The sequence below is a fragment of the Nicotiana sylvestris genome, chromosome 7 (genome assembly GCF_000393655.2).
Source record: "Nicotiana sylvestris chromosome 7, ASM39365v2, whole genome shotgun sequence".
Lineage (NCBI taxonomy): Eukaryota > Viridiplantae > Streptophyta > Magnoliopsida > Solanales > Solanaceae > Nicotiana > Nicotiana sylvestris.
In genome coordinates, this window is record NC_091063.1 from 42,857,721 (window position 1) to 42,863,720 (window position 6,000).

A 6,000-nucleotide genomic window follows, 5' to 3' on the forward strand; every position below is an offset into this window, starting at 1 on the left:
CTCTTTATGTTGTGGTAGATTGAGTTGAGTTGTTTAAAGAATTGCTTGGAAGGTATTAAGGACTTAACAGAGTTAAGGTATGTTAAGGATAAACCGTTCCTTCATTTTAGCATGATCCTGTAACTACATGTGTTTGATAACGAGACATAAAGAGAATTTCATATTCCTGAATTTATGTACATTTTCCTAGTCTCATAAGTTACAGCATTCTCCCTTATCGGGATTTCATATTCAGTTTAGTTTTGTCTTCTATCAGCCAAGAGAGCAGAGAGTCTATATATATATATATAGTATTACAGTATTTTCACCACCATCGAGCTATAATCGATTGGTAGGCCCCTATTGGACAACCTCTGATCATATGGTGAGTTATATATCGAGCCTACTGTGGCCGAGCGCCTATGAGCGAAACCAGAATGGCCGAGACACAGAGCCTAGTATGGCCGAGCGCTTGTGAGCGAGCCTACTACGGCAGAGCAGTTACACATATCGCGCCTTATAAGGCAGGACAACTATTTTGCTTACTATATTGAGAGAGTTGAGTCAGTATCAGCAGGTAAGCATATCTTCAGATTATCTTTGACTCCCAATTATTTTCAGTTATTATATTATCAGTTCAGTTTCAGCTTTTAGTTATTCTATTGCTTTACATACTTGGTATATTATTTCGTACTGATGTCCCTTTTGCCAGGGATACAACATTTCATGCCTGCAGGTCCTCATTTGACAGTTGGACAGACCCTCCCAGTAGACAGTCAAACATCAGCTTGGTTGGTAAGCTCCACTTCTTCGGAGTTACCAGGTTTAGACCTTGGAGTCGATATATACAGGTTTGATAGGTAGGTCAAGGCCAAATCCCGACTATGGTACAGTTCAACGATCTCTAGAGGCTTGTAGATGAGTCATGTATATTTTGTATATTGGTAGATGTTCATAGCGGCTTCGTTGGCCTGCATAGTTATATATATCAGCTTTTGGGTCCGTTTACCCCATAGATGAGAGAGGCATTATTTTCAGATAATTCATAATATGGCCTTATCGGCCTAAGTTGAGGGTTACCCCTCTAGAGTTCACAGTTACAAAGTGTTATGCTCGGGCCGAGTATGGCATAGGGTGCCGGCCACGCCTTTTCAGGTTTGGGGCGTGACAAACTTAGTATCAGATAGTATCAGAGCAGTTCTGTCCTAGGGAGTCTACAAGCTATGACTAGTAGAGCCTTGTTTATAGATGTGTTGTGCACCACATTATATAAACAGGAAGCTACAAGGCATTTAGGAGTATGTTACACTTCTTTCAAATCCACATGCAATAGAGCTGAGTCATAAGAGTTCGAGCCAAGACTTATGTTTGCTAATTATAGAGATGCTTACAATTTGAAAAATTATAGCTAGCCAGAGGGCTACTACAACAACATCTGAGGGCACTAGTAGAGAGAGAATTCTTGACAACGTGGCCCAGTTTGAGGCCCTATCAGATCGTGCATACCGGATGTGCGAATTTCCTACTTAAGACCCTAAGACGGGAATATCTAATGTACGCGAAATAGCAGGCCATGTGAGTATTAGAAGGTAAAAGTATAAGTTTCAACCGATAATAGAAGCAAGGTGGAGAAGGGTACGAGGTACCCAGTTAGAGAAGATTATCAGTTTTAAAACTTCAGGCAGAGAAATATAAGTATTTGAGTTACCGTCAACAGTAACAGAAGTATGTACAATTGGCCAGACCAATCTTACCCTGTGGGAGCTAACATTTATTGTTTAAGAGAAAGATGAGACATCCGGATCCAACTGGAGTTAGAGTAACCCAAAATGGTAGATGAAATGTGATCATTAGTTAAAATTTTTGAAGGATAGTGCAAACATGGTAATAAATCTCCTTCTGAGACACCCAGGTGGTGCATTCTAGAATAGAACAGCCAGATATGAATACTAGTGTTACATCTCACGTTTTTCGTACGTTAAAATTTCGTCTCCGGTTAATTGACGTAGTCTCGGGGTGAGATCATCTTGACGAATAATGTATTTATGCAATTTATAACAAGCGATAAATAAGTGTCATGGAAGGATAGAGGATGCACGAATTAGAGAAAACGAGTTTTGTTGAAAATGGTCAATTTGGGATAAAATACAGATCAAGTAATAATACTCGATAATTATAAACTAGTACCATGCAAGGTACCATATGACCACGGTAGTATATATATAAAGTACATATGAAGTATTTTGAAAATAAATAGAATTTTAAGTAATTTGTGGTAAATTTTAAATTATAGGGGTAATAGATTAATTACCGGGTAATGAAACATTACCCGATTAATTAATAAGTGGATAATAATTTACAAATCACCCCCAAGAGAACGTGGAAGCCCCCCCCTTTGTTTAGGGTGACTCATTGATTCACCTTTACATGTGTCTTAAAAAGGGCTAAATTATAAGTCTCATCAAGAAAGACTTTTTGTAGGCATTATCCAAACATTATGCCTTTGATTTTAAAAAACCAAGAATCTTATTTGCTAAGGATTCAAGTGAATCAAGTAAGTACTTTCCAAGAATTGAAGAATAAAAAACATTTCCCTTTTCAATTTCAAACCAAGAAAATGTGAGAAGTAAGTATTAAGTAAAGACTTTTAAGTGTGTTGGATTCCACTCTTTTGAATAAGAGATTAGTAATCACCTTGATGTAAAAAGTTTGATTTTTGAAAAGGTTTAAAAGACACTTGGTCTTAAGAAAAATGTTGAAGAAACAGAACAGAATCCATTCGTTCAAATCCAAAGCGCAGATACTTAAATCCGATTTTTGGATTCTAAATTCAATCCACGAAGGTTTGCAACGGGATAATTATACGGAGTTATTCCTATTCCAAGTATGTTAAGGCTAAGATTTTCCTTCATTTTAGCATTATATCGTAATTACACAAGTTTGATAACGAGGCATAAAGAAAAATTCGTATCTCGGAATTTGCGTATATTTTGCTAATCTCGCAAATTACATATATTTTCCTAGTTTTGTAAGTTACCATATTCTTCTTATCAGGACTGCATATTCAGTTGAGTATTTCTTTCTTCCGGTAAAAGAGCTGAGAGTTTACATATATACAGTATTAAAAGTTTTTCATTACCATCGAACTATAATTGATAGGCATGCCTCTATTGGGCAACCTCTGATTAGATGGTAAGTTATATACCGATCCTACTGTGGTCGAGCGCCTATGAGCGAGCCCAGTTGGTCGAGATACAGAGCCTAGTATGGTCGAGCGCTTATGAGCGAGCCTACTACGACAGAGCAGATATATATGTATACCGAGCCTTATAGGGCCAGACAACTATTTTACTCACTATATTGAGAGAATTGAGTCAGTATCAGCAGATGAGCATATCTTCAGATTTTTTTGACTCCCAGTTGTTTTCAGTTATTATATTATCAGTTCAGTTTCAGCTTCAGTATATTGCCTTACATACTCGGTATATTATTTCGTACTGACATCCCTTTCTGGGGGTGCTGCATTTCATGCATGAAGGTTCGGACATACAGACGAGTAGACCTTCTCAGTAGGTGTATACCCAAGTTCAGCCTTATCGGTAAGCTCCCCGTATTTCGGAGTTGCCGGGTCTAGCAGTTTAGAGTACATCTTGTGCATATATGTAGATAGGTTAAGGGTAGGTCGGGGCCCTGTTCCGATCATAGTACATCTGTCAGTAGAGGCTTGTAGATATATGCTGTCAGTTAGTACAGTATGTTGGGCTTGTAGACCCTGTACGTATATTTTGTTGGCTTGTCAATTGTAGTAATTATGACGGCCTTGTTGGCCCAGCTTTATGTTGATGTTTAGTCAGCGTTAGTCTCTATTTAGTTTTATAGTTTGCATCACACATTATCTTGCAATGTGCTCCCATGGCCAAAATATGACATTACATGTTCAGAGTCTCTTAGTCGCAAGTGATATGCAAGGATAGTTGGGGCATTGAGTGTCGGTCTCACCCCTAGGCTTGGGGTGTGACAAAAGTGGTATCAGAGCAGTTCTGTCCTAGGGAGTCTACAAGTCGTGTCTAGTAGGGTCTTGTTTATAAATGTGGTGCACCACATTATATAAGTAGGGGACTACAGGGCATTTAGGAGTTGGTTATCTTTCTTTCAAATCTAAATCGTGTTGTAGCACTGAGTTATATGAAATTTGAGTTAAACGTACGTGTTGACGTTTGCATGCATAAATGACGGTAACTAAGAAGACTATGGCTAGTCAGAGGAGAGAAATATCAGTAGGTGAGAGGACTAGCAAGGTACCCCCAGCAGATGGGGCCCAATCGGAGTCGCAGAGAGAGACCCCTACCCAGAGATTACCGGCTCCTCCGCCACCTAAGGAGATTCCTAGGGGGATCGCACATCCAGTTTCCCCTCTGCTTCCATCAGATCAGAACTTGAGGAGTGCGGTGCATTTGTTGGCACAGTTGGTAGCTACCCAGCAACAGGCTAGGGCATTCGCTAGTACAGGACCTTCTAAGGGATCTGTGAGTTCAAGGGTTCGAGAGTTTATTGCTTTGAATCCCCCAGAGTTCACGGGGACAGATAAGAGGGAGGCCGCAGGATTTCATAGATCAGTTTCATAGGATCTTTCGGGTTATGCATGCCACGTAGAAAGAGGCAGGAGTTAGCAGCTTTTCGACTCCGAGATATAGCCATCCTTTGGTATGAGGGATGGGAAAGGTCCAGGGGACGTGATGCACCTCCTGCCATTTGAGAGAATTTTTCAGATGCCTTCCTTGACCAGTACTTACCACAAGAAATCTGACAGGCCCGCCTCGATCAGTTTCTAGCCCTCAAGCAGGGCAATATGAGTGTTCGAGAATATAGTCTCCGTTTTGACTCATTGGTCAGATATGCACCATCCATAGTTGCTACTATGCAGGATAGAATCCATAGGTTTATAGCAGGGTTGGCCCCAGAGTTGACCGAGGTGTGTGCCACCGCTGCATTACATGATAGTATGGATATCTCGCAGATTCAGGCATTTGCCCAGAATATAGAGAGGGGTAGGCGTCGACAGCAGAGTACGGAGAGAACTGAGTTAGTGCAGCATAAGAGGATGAGATTTGCCAGGTCTCAAGAGCAGTCTTAGGATGAGATTTGCCAGGTCTCAAGCATTGAAACCTCCGCCACCTCAGCTACAAGGTTACAAGTATGATCGCTAAGGTCAGGACAAGATGAGAGCTCCTAGGAGTCAAGTTTGCAGCAACAATGAGGTTCGAGACAGACATGGCCGTTTTTGCCGCGATGTGCCATCTACAATCGAGGAAACTTGGGCCAATGCCGAGCCGGTTTCAATGCTTGTTATACATGTGGACGTCCAGGGCATATGATGCGAGATTGCCCAAATAGAGATTCTGGGGGTATGGCGAAACCAGCAAATTCAGCAATAGGATCAGCTATGTCCGTGCATCCTTTAGGGCGTGAGTCTTAGTCTTCGACTGGTAGAGGTCGAGGCAAAGGTAGAGGGTCCAGTTCAGGTGGTAACCTGAATTGTATCTATGCGCTAGCAGGTCGGCAAGACCAAGAGTCCTCACTAGACGTTGTGACAAGTATGTTGACCATTTGTTCTCACGATGTTTATGCCTTGATAGACCCAGGATCTACTTTATCATGTGTTACCCCATTTGTCGCGCGGAAATTTGGTATAGTGCCTGAAATATTAAGTGATCCTTTTGCGTTATCTACACCCATCAGAGAATCAATTATCGCTAGACGCGTTTATCGAGGTTGTACGATAACAGTTGTGGTCGTCAGACCTCAGGCGACCTAGTTGAACTAGAGATGTTGGATTTTAATGTTATCATAGGCATGGACTAGTTGGCAGCTTATTATGCCACAGTTGATTGTCGAGCAAAGACAGCTAGATTTTATTTTTCGGGTGAGCCAGTCCTTGAATGGGTAGGTAATACAGCGACACCCAGAGGTAGGTTTATTTCCTATCTGTAGGCAAGGAAAATGGTCGCAAAAGGGTGCATT